This window comes from Dasypus novemcinctus, chromosome X, assembly GCF_030445035.2.
Source record: "Dasypus novemcinctus isolate mDasNov1 chromosome X, mDasNov1.1.hap2, whole genome shotgun sequence".
NCBI classification, from domain to species: Eukaryota; Metazoa; Chordata; class Mammalia; order Cingulata; family Dasypodidae; genus Dasypus; species Dasypus novemcinctus.
Window position 1 is genome coordinate 57,688,150 of NC_080704.1, and position 16,021 is coordinate 57,704,170.

Sequence of the window (16,021 nt, forward strand, 5' to 3'; positions counted from 1 at the left end):
AAATTTTAAATTTATAGCTGAACTTAAAAAAAAAGTAAACTCTTTAGAGAAACCAAAAACAAGAAGTAAAGCTAGTGTAATAGTCATTGTAAACTGCCACACCAATGACCCAGTTCCAGATATCAGGCCCCAGGGGCTAGGGGCCTGGAACTGAGAGTCTAATGTTTATGCAGGTACTGACAATACAGCCTCAAGTCCATCAGAGGCAGAGGAGCTGGAACTGAAACTTCTGGGTAAAGTCTTTAATAGCTTTTCTGTCCCTGAAAAGGGGATTGGAAAGGAAGCAATGAAGAAGCTTATGCTTTCTCTTAAGCCACTAGGAGAAAAAAACCCCAGGCCTATGTCATATGTAGATATGGGTTCTCAATTTCTCCTACTGTGTGTTATAGGAACCACATGCTGAAAATTTCAAATAAAAATTGGAGCGGAACTATTGAAACCTCTAGAACCTCAGCAAAACCTAATACAATATATTTTCAGAATCCAAAGGACATGAGACACCCCCCTCCCAGAAAAATATTGTAGATGCTGAAGGTATACTCAGAAACAAATAGAAACAAAAACACAATCTTCTTAAAGAAATGATCCATCATGAAATCACTACAAGGAGAGTTAGTACCAAGAAATAATGATGAGAACTCCTAGTCTTTTTTGAGAGTGAAATAAGGATGTTTTCAGAAGAAAAAATAAAACTAAGAAAGTTTATCACTAATAGATTTTCACTAAAATAACTACTGAAAGATATACTTCAGGAAGAAGGAAATTGACATCAGAGAGAAGTGGTGAGTGGGAAACAAGGGGGAATTTTGGTAAACATGGGGGAAATCTAAATAAGCATTAAGTGCCAATGTTGGATAATACGGTGGTATAAAAACAAGCTGACATCCAAAACACTGGAAAAACACGTAAGACTGCAGGGGACTATTAATACTTAAAGCATTCTAAGGTTCCTGGTTCTTGAATTGTTTAGGAAGAGGGTAGAGATAGTGCCTGAATTTAGACCTTGTTAAGTAAAGTATGCATATTTGAACGTTTAAGGATATGGGCTTATGGTATCTAGTGATGGCAGGTTTGGTTATTTGATTCAACTTTCCTACCAAAATAATGACAATTGTCTTTCAAAACCACTTGTAAACAGTACCAAGAGCTGAGAAGACAGAAGGAAATTTCCAGGCAATTTTTGGATGAAAGCCTATAACCAGACAAGGAAGGAGAATATTGGAGCACCAAAGCCATTTTTTTCTCACATCATTTGCCTACATTGTACATCTGAGCTTTGATTCAATGGCCACATAAAGCTAGAGGGAAAGAAGTCAAGGTCCAGGGCCCACTTGAGGTAGGAGTTTAGTAGGAGACCCTCTCTACATTAAGCTGGGACCCCAAAGGGTTACACCCTGTAGTCTAAGTGCCAAACAGATCTAAACCTGCCTCTGATTCCAACAACCCCAGAAAATTGTACAGAAGGCTGCCTTAGCACTAAGGAGAGCAAGAGAAGAAAAAAGAAAGCATAAAAAATCCATACCTGAGAAGATGAGGCCACATCCAGTCCTCTTCTATTACCCCTAGTATCCACGTCCTGGGTCAGCCAAGGAACATCAAGCCAGGAACTTGTTTTAAGGTGGCTCACAGACATGGAGTACTTCAAGATGCTTGAGAAACAAACACAAAGCCTCTTTGGAAGAAAACATATCCATCCTAGGCCTCAGGGAGCCCCTGCAAATAAATTTTCAAGGACAATGACTGGTAAGGAGACTAAATATAATTAGGCACACAAGGAAACAAAGCGACTTGAGTGAGAACCAGCAGGGATAAGAAACAACAAAAACAGAGCCACACAGATTTCGGAAAATAGAATTACCAGACCCATATTTTAAAGCAACTATGTGTACCATATTTAAGAGAAACATATTATTAATTTGAAAATATCTGTAGGGAAGAGGAAAAGTGACATCATATATTGAAAAAAATTAAAAAGATCTTCTAGAAGTGAAAAATACCAGCTCAATGAATGTATTTGGCAGAAAGTTTAATACAGGTGAAGAGAAAGTTAATGGTCTAGAAGATAAGCCTGAAGAAATTATTAAGAATTCAGTATAGAGGGAGGAAAAAAACTAGAAAATATAGGAGAGACAGACTAAGAGATGTGGAGTATACAATGAGAAAACCTAGCGTACATTTGAATCCAGTTAGAGAAAGAGAGAATGTGAATATGAATGGGGCAGAGGCAATATTTGAAGAGATAATGACAGAAATTTTCTAGGCCTAATGAAGGAAAGCAATCCACACATTCAAAAAGCCCAACAATCCCAAGAAGGATAAACAAAAAGAAATCTACACCCAGACATTGCAGGAAACCAAAGACAAAGAGAAGATGAAGACAGAAAGATGACATCATCTTTAAGGAACAACAATTAGTTGACTTCTTAACAATCAGAAGATAATGGATGATCTTCAATTTGCTGAAAGAAAATGATTATTAACTTAATGTTCTATACTAAGCAAAAACATTTGTAAAGAATGAGAATGAAATAAAGACATTTTCAGACAAACATTGAGATAGCTTTTTACCACCCAAGCCTCACTAAAAGAAATTCAAAAGAGTGTATTTTAAGCAAAAAGAAAAGGAGAAAGAAAATGATCCCAGGTGGAAGATCTATGTTGGGTGAAAGAATGAAAGTAAAGATGATGGTAAACTCATGGACAAATGTAAATAAATATTGATGAATAGAGAAGCAGATTTGGCTCAACTGATAAAGTGTCTGCCTACCAGGGTTCAAACCCAGGGCCTCCTGACCTGTGTGGTGAGCTGGCCCATGCACAGTGCTGATGCGTGCAAGGAGTGTTGTGCCACACAGGGGTGTCCCCTACGTAGGGGATCCCCATGCGCAAGGAGTGCACCCCGCAAGGAGAACCGCCCTATGTGATAAAAGCGCAGCCTACCCAGAAGTGGCGCCACAAACATGGAGAGCTGATGCAGCAAGATGATGCAACAAAAAGACAGATTTCTGATGCTGCTAACAAGAATGCAAGCAGACACAGAAGAACACACATTGAGTGGACACAGAGAGCAGACAACGGGGGTTGGGTGGGGGTGGGAAGGGGAGAGAAATAAATAAAATATAAATCTAAAAATATTGATGTTTAAAGTAATAATAATTATTGCTAGTAGGATTTTAAAAAGTTAATCTAGACTTAAAATACCATAATACAACAAGCATATGAGTTGGAAGGGTTCAATGGAGTTAAAGTGTTCTAAGTCCCAGTATCATCTGGAAGGAAGTTGTTTTTTTTTTAACTTTAGACTTTTGTAAGTTAATTATGCATGTTGTGATTCCTGATGTAGCCATTAAAAAATAGAAACAGAGTATAACTTCCTAACTTCCATATCAGTAGAGGGGATGGGGGGAAATGAAATAATTAAAAAATATATATATATATAACTTCCAAGCCACTAGAGGGAAAAAGAAAAACCCATCAATCAAATTGAAGACAGGAAAGGACAGGAAAAAATAAAGAAGCATAGAAAATTAGGGCAAATAGAAGGGACAAATTAAAATGGTGGAAATAAATCCAAATACAATAAAAATAATAAAATACATGAAAATACATGGAAATAACTCTCCAGTTAATAAAGTCTTAGACTGGATTTTGAAAAATCCAGCTATATGCTCTGTAAGAGAGACACATCTAAAACATAAGGTCACAGTTTGGAAGTATTAAGGAATGAAGAAAGATACCTGGGAAAATCCAAACCAAAATAAAGCTAGTGTAACTCTGTTATGTCATACAAAATAGTTTATAAAGTCAAAGTCATTATTAATGAAAGAGAGCATCATTATGTAATGATAAACAGAAAAATTCATTAGGAAGATGTAACACTTCTAAACTTTTATATAAAAGTTTATATTTAAGTATATATTATTATTGTATAACTTCAAAATATATAAAGCAGGAGCAGATGTGATTCAAGCAGTTGAGAGTCTGCTTCCCACATGGGAGGTCCCAGGTCAATTCCCATACCTCCTAAAAACAAAACAGACAACAAGCAAACAAACCAAAAAAATCAGTTTAGGAAAGCTAATGTGGCTCAGCGGCTGAGCACTGGCTTCCCACATAGGAGGTCCCAGGTTCAATCCCTGGCCCTGGTAACTTTAAAAAGAAAAAAAATATATATATGTATATATATGTATGTATTTTATGTATATTTATATATAAAGCAAAAATGTACAGAATTACAAGAAGGAGAAATTATAGATCTATAATCATAATGGGAGATTTTAGCATACCTCAGAAACTATTAGATTAAGCAGATGAAAAGTCAATATGAACAGATTTGAACAGCACAAATCACAAACTTGATATAATGGCTCTCATGGAGATTATACACACAGACAAACATTATGCATTATTTTTTCATGCACCTAAGAGGTAATACATTTACTTTCTTTTCAAGCACACTTGAGATATTGACCACATTCTAGGTTGTGGCCACAGAATTAGTTTCATTCAGACCACATTCTCTGGTCACAATGCAATTAAATTAGAAATCAAAAGCAACAACAAAAATAACAAACTTTAAAATGTTGTTTGGAATGTTTAACATACATTTTTAAATAACTCATAGGTTGAAGGAAAATCATAATATAAATTAGAAAGTATTTAGAACTGAATGATAATAATATAGATATCAAAACTGAGGTAAAGCTAGAGCAGAACTTAAAGGGAATTTTATGGCCTTGAATGCTTTTATTGGAAAAGAAGACTAAATGTTAAGTATTTAAGCATCTAACTCAAGAAGTTAGAAAACTGACAACAAATTCAGCCCTCTGAAAGTAGAAGTAAAGGCATAATCTATATAAGATCATAAATTTTTGACATAGAAAACAAGAATGCAATAGAGAAGGTCAATAAAACCAAAACTTGGTTCTTTTGAAAATACATATGAAATAGACAAACTTCTGGTAATATCGAATAAGAAAACAAAAGAGAGAAAGCATGAATGACTGATATTAATGATGTGGGGGCATTTTCAGGACTTGGAGTGGTCCTGGGTGGTACTGCAGGGACAGATGCTGGACATTGTATGTCCTGCTATGGCCCACTGGGTGGACTGGCGGAGAGGGTAAACTACAATGTAAACCACTATCCATGTGGTGCAGCAGTGCTCCAAAATGCATTCACCAAATGTAATGCATGTCCCATGATGATGAAAGAGGTTGTTGATGTGGGAGGAGTGGGGTGGGGGGGGTGGGGGTATGTGGGGACCTCTTATATATTTTTAAATGTAACATTTAAAAAAATACAGGGGAAAAATAAATGCTATACTATACATGAAAAAAAAAGAAATAGAGAACAAAACCACAGATATAGCAGATTTTTAAATAATTTTAAAACACTACAACTTTCTACAAATAAATATAAAATCATAGATGAAATGAAGTTTTCTAGAAAAGAAATCTTTCCAAAACTTATTTTAGAAAGCCCGAAATACATATAAATATATCAATAATTAAAAATCTTGTGAGCAGATGTAGCTTGAGTGGTTGAGAGCCTGCTTCCCATGTATGAGGTCCCGGGTTCAATCCCCAGTACCTCCTAAAAATATATAATAATAATTTACCCACCTTCCAAAATAAAAAAAGCATTTTTAAGGTGCAATACAAACTGTTCCAGGAAATATAAAAGGAAGGAACACTTCCACATCATTTTATGTGACCAGTATGTAATTTTTATGCCAAAACTGAATAAGGACAGTACAAGGCAAGAATAGTTTCGACCAATCTCACTTATAAACCTAGATACAAAAATTCTAAAAATACTAGCAAAATGAATCAGCAATGTTTATGAAAAATATATATCATGACCAAATTTTATCTCAGGAACGCAAGATTGGTTAGCATTAGAAAATCTATTGAGACTTTTGGTTAAAGATATAGGGTTGAGTCCCACATTAGCTTTCAATCCCTCCCAAGACCCCACTAAATTGATAGTAAAGGAATTTTAAAATAGGAACAGTTCCACAAAGACAAAAAGAATTAGAGAATATACAATAGCAATAACATTTGGGGATTTAGAAAACAGCTTTGACAGGTAAAGCACTTGGAAACCATCACTCCGGTCCTTACAACAAGAAAGCTGGACAACCTGAAAATAGATGACTTTTTTTAGACCTATCAGAGAACCGAGGTAGGGGGGCAAACCACTACCCTGAAATCTGGAGAGACAGGTGCATCCAAAGAGATTAAGCACCAGAGAGCTGATTACCTGGAGCAGAAGCTGGTGGAAACCATGAACAGTAGAACACTTACTTGATTAATAATTTTGACAGTTTGCTGGAGGCTGAGTGTGGACTAGCAGGAGACTAAGAAAATCCTGAGAGCCACGACCAAATGGGAGGCTCCATACTTTGGAAGGCATTCCCTCTAGGCACTCCACCAAATTCTCCTGGTGAGGATCTGAGAAAAATCCCCTAGTGGCTCTGGCAGGGGTAAAGGGAAGAGTACCTATTGTGTAATCCCAGCTCTTTCCCGTAACAAAGAGCTACTCTGGGGGTGGAAGTGAGGGAAGACTTCACCATAGGGCAATACTAAAACCACATCCTCCCTGGGGAAAGGGATTTCTATCCCACACCGTCCCACAGCCTTCCTGTCTCACTTAAGGGGGGAAAACACAACATAGTTAACACGGGACAAGGCTTCAAGGAAACAGATTTGAAACGCTGCAGCCGTGGAAGGGAGTGAGAGGTGGTCATACTCCTGAAGGAGGGACAGAAACACCCGAGTAGGCCAAAACCCTGGATACACTGCCCAGTAAAAGACGGAGACTTAACCAGAAGACTGTAGATTGCTTCCCCTCCCCCACAGTCTACTACCACACCAAGCACGCCTTCAATATAACAGTGATTTGCAGCTAAAAGAGTCTTAAGACAGATCCTCCCTGACAAGCTACAAAGAGAAGCCCCACAGCCAAGACGAGAAACAAAAACAAGGACACTAGAGGAATTTGAAGCCTCTGGTACCCATAGCTAAAGCAAGCATTAAGCACATTCCACTCCTAGCCTGATTAACTTCAAATTCTCACACTAAAGATCTATTTACTAATAGAACATGTCCAGCTTTCAGCAACAAATTACAAGGCATACCAAAATGCATTGGCAATGAATGTAACACACTAATGAAGGATGTTGTTAATGTGAGTAAAGGTGGGCAGTGTGGGGAGCGGGGCATATGGGAATCCCCTATATTTTTTATGTAAAATTTATGTAATCTAAATATCTTTTTAAAAAAATTTAAATGCATTGGTAGTCATTGGGGAAATGCAAATAAAAACCATAAGGAGATATCACTTCATAGTCATTAGGATGGCTATAATAATCTTTTTTTTTTTTTTAAGATTTATTTATTTAATTCCCCCCATTCCCCCGGTTGTCTGTTCTCTGTCTATTTGCTGCGTCTTGTTTCTTTGTCCGCTTCTGTTGTCGTCAGTGGCACGGGAAGTGTGGGCGGCGCCATTCCTGGGCAGGCTGCACTTTCTTTCATGCTGGGCGGCTCTCCTTTCGGGGTGCACTCCTTGTGCGTGGGGCTCCCCTACGCGGGGGACACCTCTGCATGGTAGGGTACTCCTTGCTCGCATCAGCACTGTGCATGGGCCAGCTCCACACGGGTCAAGGAGGCCCGGGGTTTGGACTGTGGACCTCCCATGTGGTAGGTGGACGCCCTAACCACTGGGCCAAGTCCGTTTCCCATAATAATCTTAATGAAAAACAGACAATAGCAAGTACTGATGAAGATACGGAGGAATTGGAATTCTCATGCATTGCTGGTGGGATTGTAATGATACAGCTACTTAGGAATACAGTTTGGCAGTTCCTCAAAAATGGTAAACATATGATCAAGCAATTACACTCCTAGATATCTACCCAAGAGAGTTGAAAACATATGATCACACACAAACATTTACATGAATGTTCATAGCAGCATTATTCATAATTGCCAAAAGATGGAAACATCCTAAATATCCATCAACTGATGAATGGAAAAACAAAATATGATATATATCCATTCAATGGAATATCATTTGGCTATAAAAAGGAATGAAGTTCTGATACATGCTACACCATGGATGAATCATTAAAATCTTATGCTAAGTGAAAGACGACAGATACAAAAGGCCACATATTGTATGATTCCATTTATATGAAATGTCCAGGAAAGGCAAATTCATAGAGAAAGATATTAGATTAGTGGTTCCTCGGGGTTTGGGGAGGGGAGGGAATAGTAACTGCTAATGGGCAGGGGCTTTTTTTTCTGAGTGGTGAAAATGTTCTAGTATTAGATGATGACAGTTGTTGCAGAACTTTGTGAATATGCTAAAATCCAATTTAAAAAGGTGAATTAGATCTCAATTTTAAATATGCAGATTACAATAACATAATCTTTCTCAGAATAGTGAAGATTCAAAGAGACAATACAAGTGTAGTCTTTGGCACAATTCCTGGCCCCATTGTATGTGCTCAATAAATTAAAGGGGCAATTAATTCTTTCAAAAATAAAAAAGAAGTAGTTAGACTTTAGAATCTAACCCCCTCCATGTGTTCATCCATGCAACTTCCTCTCCTCCACCTCAGCAGAAGACTGGAGACTTTCTCTTTCGAGAGAGGAAACGGAGGCTCTATAGACTAGGGGATACAAAGCACAGTTGAAGGTGGGGATGCCATCCTGAAAACACGGAGTGAAGTGAAATTTTATAAAATAAATGGCTCACCTGAGTGCAAGGGAAGCTGGAAAATGCTGTGGGCCCAGCTAGATTTGGGTAAGCAAAAGTAACAGTCTCTTCCATAAGGTTAATACCAAAATAAAATAAAATGAGTTGAAAGTGGTTACTTCTGGCAGTGGAAAATGGGTGGAGGTCTTAAAGGACTGTAGTTTTTCATAAGAAGTCTTGTGGAATTCTTTGACTTGAACTAAATGCATATATAATTTTTTTTTAGGTGGGGGGCCCAGGGATTGAAACTGGGACCTCCTATGTGGGAAGCCAGTGCTCAACCACTGAGCCACATCGGTTCTCCTGAGTTGGTTTTTTCATTTGTTTTGCTTGTTGTTGGTTTTGCTTTTTTTAAGAAGGCACCAGAAACCGAATCTGGGACCTCCCATGTGGGAAGCAGGTGCTCAACCGCTTGAGCCACATCCACTGCTCCCTTATAGACAATTTTGATATGACATAAAGTTGAACATTAAAATATTTAAAGAAAATCTACTATTGTAATTCATCACGTTAACAACTTAAAGAAAAAATAATCTTAATAAGTGCAGGAAAAATGTAACAAATGTAATGCCCATTCATGATTTTTAAAAAATAGATTTCAAACTAAGAATAGAAGAGATCCTCCTTAATCTTATAGAGTACCAAAAACCTGCAGCAAACATTTTACAAAGATAAAATATGAGAGACAATGCTTAAAAATTAGAGAAGTTGGATGTTTACAGAACGATCATGTAAAAAATAGTGTTCCCATACTCCTCCCCATTAGTGTGGTACCTTTGTTATAATCGATGAAAGGATATTATAATTGTACTATTAATTACAGTACAGTTTACATTTTTCCTATAATATTAATAACACCTTGCATTAGTGTAATACATTTGTTATAATTCATGAAATATCATTTTTATACTGATATTATTAACTATAGTAGATGGTTTTCAATAGCGCTCATTGTATTGTAAAGACCTATATTTTACCTTTTAATTTTCATTCTAGTAACATATATATGACCTAAAATTTCCCCTTTTAACCACCCACATACACGTATACAATTTCATGCTGTTAATTACACTTACAATGCTGTGCTCCCATCACCATCTTCCACTTCTAAAACTTTACATTTACCCAAAGATAAATTCTTTACAAATTAAGCCTTAACTCCCTATTCCCTACTTCCAGCTCAGCCCCTGGTAAACTATATTCTCCATCCTAACTTTATGAATTTGCATATTCTAATTATTTCATATCAGCGAGATCACACAATATTTGTCCTCTTGTGTCTGGATTATTTACTCAACATAATGTTTTCAAGGTTCATCCATGTTGTCACATGAACCAGAACTTCATTCCTTTTTAATACTGAATAACATTCTGCTGTATATATATATACTACATTTCATTCATCCATTCATCAGTTGATAGACACTGGGGCTGCTTCCAACTTTTGGCAATTGTAAATAATGCTGCTGTGAACATCGGTATAAAAATAGCTGCTCAAGTCCCTGCTTTCAGTTCCTTGGGTATATACCTAGTAGAGGGAATGTGGGATATATCATAGTTCTATACTTAGCTCTCTGAGGAACAGCCAACCTGTCTTCCACAACAGCTCTACCATTTTATATTCCCAGCAGAAATGAATGAGTGTTTCTATTTGTCCACATTCTCTCCAAAACTTGTAATTTACTTTTTAAAAAAAATAGTGGCTATTTTAGTGGGTGTGAAATGGTAGTTCATTGTGCTTTTGATTTGCATTTCCCTAACAATTAATGATGTTGAGCATCTTTTAATGTGCTTTTTGGCCATTTGTCTATTTTCTTTGGAGAAAATGTCCATTCAAGTCTTTTGTCCATTTTTAATTAGACTGTTTATTTTTTATTGTTGAATTGTAGGAATTCTTTAAATATTCTGGATATTAAAACCTTCTTGGATATGTGGTTTCCAAATATTTTCTCCCATTGAGTAAGTGGTCTTTGTTTTTTTTCCTTTTTCTTTATTTTAGAGTAGATTGTCTTTTCACTTTCATGATAAAGTCCTTTGATGCCCAAAAGTTTTTATTTTGAGGAGGTCCCATTTATCTATTTTTTTCTTTTGTTGCTTGTGCTTTGGGCATAAAGTCTAACAAATCATTGCTTAACACAAGATCCTGAAGATGTTTCCCTACATTTTCTTTTAGGTGTTTTATAGTCCTGGTTCTTAAATTTAAGTCTATGCTCCATTTTGAGTTAATTTTTGTATATGGTGTGAAATAGGGGTCCTCCTTCATTCTTTTGGATGTGGATATTCAGTCCTCCCAGTATCATTTGTTGAAGGGACTTTTCTTTCCCAATTGAGTGCACTTGGCAGCCTTGTCAAAAATCAGTTGGCCGTAGATATGAGGTTCTATTTTTGAACTCTAAAATAGATTTCATTGGTTTATATATGTATCCTTATACCAATACCATGCTGTTTTGACAACTGTAGCTTTGTAATATATTTTAAAGTCAGGCAATGTGAGTCCTCCCACTCTATTCTTTCTTTTCAAGGAAGATGGTTTTGGCTATTTGGGGCTACATACCCTTCCAAATAAATCTGAAGACTGACTTTTTGATTTCTGAAAACAAGGCTGTTGGAATTTTGATTGTGTTGAATCTGTAAATTGTTTTGCATAGAATTGACATTTTAAAAAAATATTTATTTTATTTACTTTATTTCTCCCTTGTTGTTTGCACTTGCTGTGTGCTGTGTCTTAGGAGGCACCAGGCACTGAATCCAGGACATCCGATGTAGGAGGAAGGTGCCTAATTGTTTGAACCACCTCCTTTCCCTCATTATGTTTTTTGGGTGTCTCTCATTATGTTTTTTCTTCTTGTGTCCCTTGTTGCATCATCTTGCTGCTGCACCTGCCCATTGCATCAGCTCGCTGTCTTGCTCATTTTCTTTAGCAGTCACTGGGAACATCTGTTCTCTGATTTGCTATGTCTCTCATATTTTTCTTCTTGTGTCTCTTGTTGCATCATCTTGTTGTGTCAGCTTGCTGCGTGTAGCAGTTTGATATTATTGATGAATTCCAAAGAGAAATATTGGATTTGTGTGTAAACTGATCTTTTCCTCTGGGCGTATTAGATTATATTGGATAAGTAATCAGGTAAACCTTTTGTGCCAGTAGTGCCCCTTGGTGGGTGGAGGCTTGCACATAAAAGGCATGGCAAAAGACAGAGTTGTGGGTTCTTAATGTTGGAGTTTTGATGTTGAAATTTTATGCTGAAGCCTTATACTGGAGCCCCGGGAAGTAATCTCAAGAGGAAACAGAAGCCCCAGGAAGAGAGGAACCCAGGAAGCTTGAACCCTCGCAGATGTCAGCAGCCATCTTTCTCCAATGTTTGAAAATAGACTTTGGTGAGGGAAGTAACTTATGCTTATGGCCTGTTATCTGTAAGCTCCTATCTCAAATGAATACCCTTCATAAAAACTAACCAATTTCTGGTATTTTGCATCAGCACCCCTTTGGCTGACTAATACACTGTGCCTGCCCATCATGCCAGCTCACTCTCTTCTTTAGGAGGCACCAGGAACTGAGCCACAGACCTCTCATGTGGTAGGCAGGAGCTCAGTTGCCTGAGCCATGTCTGCTTCCCTAGAATTGACATCTTAACAAAATTGATCTTCCAATTCTTAAGCATGGACTGCCCTTCTACTTTAGATCTCCTTTGATTTCTTTTAGCAAAGTTTTATAGTTTCACATGTGAAAGTCTATTACATATTTGGTTAAATTTATTTCTAAATATTTGATTCTTTTATTTTCTATTGTAAATGTATTTTTTCTTGATTTCCTTAAATTGCTCATTACTCATTTGTAGAAACAATACTGATTTTGTATATAGATCTCATACCCCACCACTTTGTTGAACTCATTTGTTAGCTCTAGTAGCTTTGTTGTCATATTTTAGGAGCTTCTATATACAGTATGTCATCTGCAAATAGTGAAAGTTTTAATCTTCCTTTCCAGTTTGGATGCATTTTGTTTCTTTTTCTTGCCTAATTTCTCTGGCTAGAACTTTTGGTACAAGGTTGAATAACAGTGGTGACAGTGGGCATCCTTGTCTTGTTCCAGATCCTAGAGGAAAAGCTTCCAGACTTTCAGCATTGAGTATGGTGTTAGCAGTGAGTTTTTCATACATGACCTTTATCATGCTGATTAAGTTTCCTTCTATTCCTATTTTTCTAAGTGCTTTTTATCAAGAAAGGATGATGGATTTTGTCACATGCCTTTTCTGATCAGGTATATTTTTTGCTATTTGTTTTGTTAATGTGGTGTATTACATTAATTGATATTCTTATGTTGAACCATACTTGCATTCTTGGGATAAATTTCACTTGATCATGATGTATAATTCTTTTAACGTGTTGTTGGATTCAATTTCCTAGTATTTTCTTGAGGATTTTGCATTCATAAGAGAAATTGGTCTGTCATTTTCTTTTCTCCTGGTATCTTTATTTGGCTTTGGTATTAGGGTGATGTTGGCCTTATAGAATGAATTAGGTAGTGTTCCTTCCTTTTCAATTTTTTAGATGAGTTTGAGCAGGAGTGGTATTAATTCTTCTTTGAATGTTGGTAATATTCACAAGTGATGTGGTCTGCTCCTGGACTTGATATTGGGAGATTTTATTTTATTACTTAGTCAATCTCTTTACTTGTTGTTGTTCTGTTGAGATCTTCTATTTCTCCTTTTTTCTTTATTAGAGAAGTTGTGGGATTACAGAACAATCATGCATAAAATACAGGATTCCCATATATCACCGTCAGAAATGAGATCAGGCTGTGTTAGCACTCTATTTCACATTGTACTGGAAGGACCTAACCAGTGCATTAAGATCAAAAAAGGAAAGGTGTGAGGGTTGGAAAAAAAAAGACAAAACTTTCATTATTTAAAGATGATAAGATTAACTAGACATACCACTTATTGTAGTTAGGTTTTCCCTCAAAATACGGCCTTATAATAGGACTTGGGGGTAGGTAGTTTACTTGAGAGGTGATCTAAAGAAACCCAAGTGAAGGAGTAAAGAAGTTACATGGGAAAGGAAGAAAAGCCAATATGAGATCCATTTATGAGCTGGTTAGCACTGTGCATAGCCATGCCTCAACTTCTTTAGGACCCTCTGAAAAACCCTGTGGAACATGCCTCAGAATCATCCCAGTGGAGGACAGGGAGATGAGTATTTATCCACTGACTCTTCTCACCCAAATGGTTGAATATTACCCCAGGGAATAATTGCCCCTCACTTTCTTAGGGATGCCCCCAAGCTCTTATATTGCTGGCCTTCGAGCAGAAAAGCAGAGACACAGTCCTTTTGGTGGGAAGCAGTCAGTTTGATAAAACTTTCTGCCAAAGCTGTATGAACTCAGAGGTGGGCCAAGGGGTATGGGACAGGGAAACAATAGCACCTACCACATCATTCAAAAGATTTTACAACAAACTATTAGAACTAATAAAATAGTTCAGCTGTGATACTGGAGAAAAATTCAAAATATAAAACTTGAGTATTTCTGTATGCCAGCAACAACCTATTACAAAATGATTTTTTAAAAACTTCCTTTCACATAGAAATGAAATGTATAAGCTTCCAAGTAACAGCTAACCAAAGATGCAAAATCTGCATGGAATATGTTATAAGGTTTCATTGAAACACATAAAATTACCTAAATAAATGGAGAGATACAGTATGTTCATGGGTGGAAAAATCTCACTGGTGTAAAGATATAAAATTCAATGCAAATCTAATAAGAGTCCCCAAAGCATTGTTCATGGATCCATAAAAATCTATTATTAGAATTGAAAACAAAGGGCCAAGAAAAGCTAGTATAATTTTGAAGGATATGAAGGAAGTATAGGAGATAAACAAATGGACCAATGGAGTAGAATAGGGAATCCAGAAAAAAAATCCATACATATAGGGAAACTTGGTATTCAATAAGTAGGTAGCATTACAAATTAGTGGAGAAAAGATAGATGTTTCAATAAATCTGCTGAGACAATTGGCTATCCAAATTAAATTAAATTAGAGCAGTATTTCACATCATAACCCACACCTCACCTCCAAAAAGTTCCAGGAAAAGACCTTGTATTAGTCAGAAATTGATTGGTTTTTATAAATGGTATTTGAGGTGGGAGCTTACAGACACCAGGTCATAAAGCATAAGTTGCTTCCCTCACCAATGTCTATTTTCACGTGTGGAGCAAGATGGCTGCCATCTGCAAGGGTTCAGGCTTCTTGGGTCCCTCTGGGCTTAGCTCCTGTTTTCTCCACAAGCTATGGACTATAGACTATGAAGCTCTCTAGGCTTTGCCTCTCTGCACAAGGTCAGCTGTAGACTATCAGGTAAATGGCTGTGTCTCTTTCCCCGGGGCTCCAGCTTAAGACTTCAGCATCAAACTCCAACACCAAAACTCCAACATTAAGAACCCTCCACTCTTTTCTTTGCCATGCTTTTTATCTTTGAGTCCCCACCCACCAAGGGATGGGGACTCAATGCCCTAACCATAACTCAGTCATGCTCAGGTACAGCTCAGATTACAAACATAATCAATATCTATTTTTGGAATTCATAACCATATCAAACTGCTACACTTCACCCTCTGAATTCCAAAAAGATATTATAATATTTGAAAAAACCTTAAATCAGTAGCTGTGCAAGTACTAAGTCATATCACAATCAATTTAAAGAAATACGTTTGTCTTGGGGCAAAGCCCCATCTGGTATAGACCTCTGAAACTTATAAAACAATTCATCTGCTTCCAATACACAAATGGACAGAAAAAGGATAAACATTTTCTTTTTTTAAAAAAAGATTTATTTATTTATTCATTTATCTCCCCTCCCCCCCCCCCACCCCGGTTGTCTGTTTTCTGTGTCTATTTGCTGCGTCTTCTTTCTCTGCTTCTGTTGTTGTCAGCGGCATGGGAATCTGTGTTTCTTTTTGTGGAGTCATCTTGTTGTGTCAGCTCTCCGTGTGGGCGGCGCCATTCTTGGGCAGGTTGCACTTTCTTTCATGCTGGGCGGCTCTCCTTATGGGGTGCACTCCTTATACGTGGGGCTCCCTTACGCAGGGACACCCCTGCGTGGCACAGCACTCCTTGCACACATCAGCACTGAGCATGGGCCAGCTCCACACGGGTCAAGGAGGCCCAGGGTTTGAACCACGGACCTCCCATATGGTAGACGGACGCCCTAACCACTGGGCCAAGTCCACTTCCCAGGATAAACATTTTCATTACAATA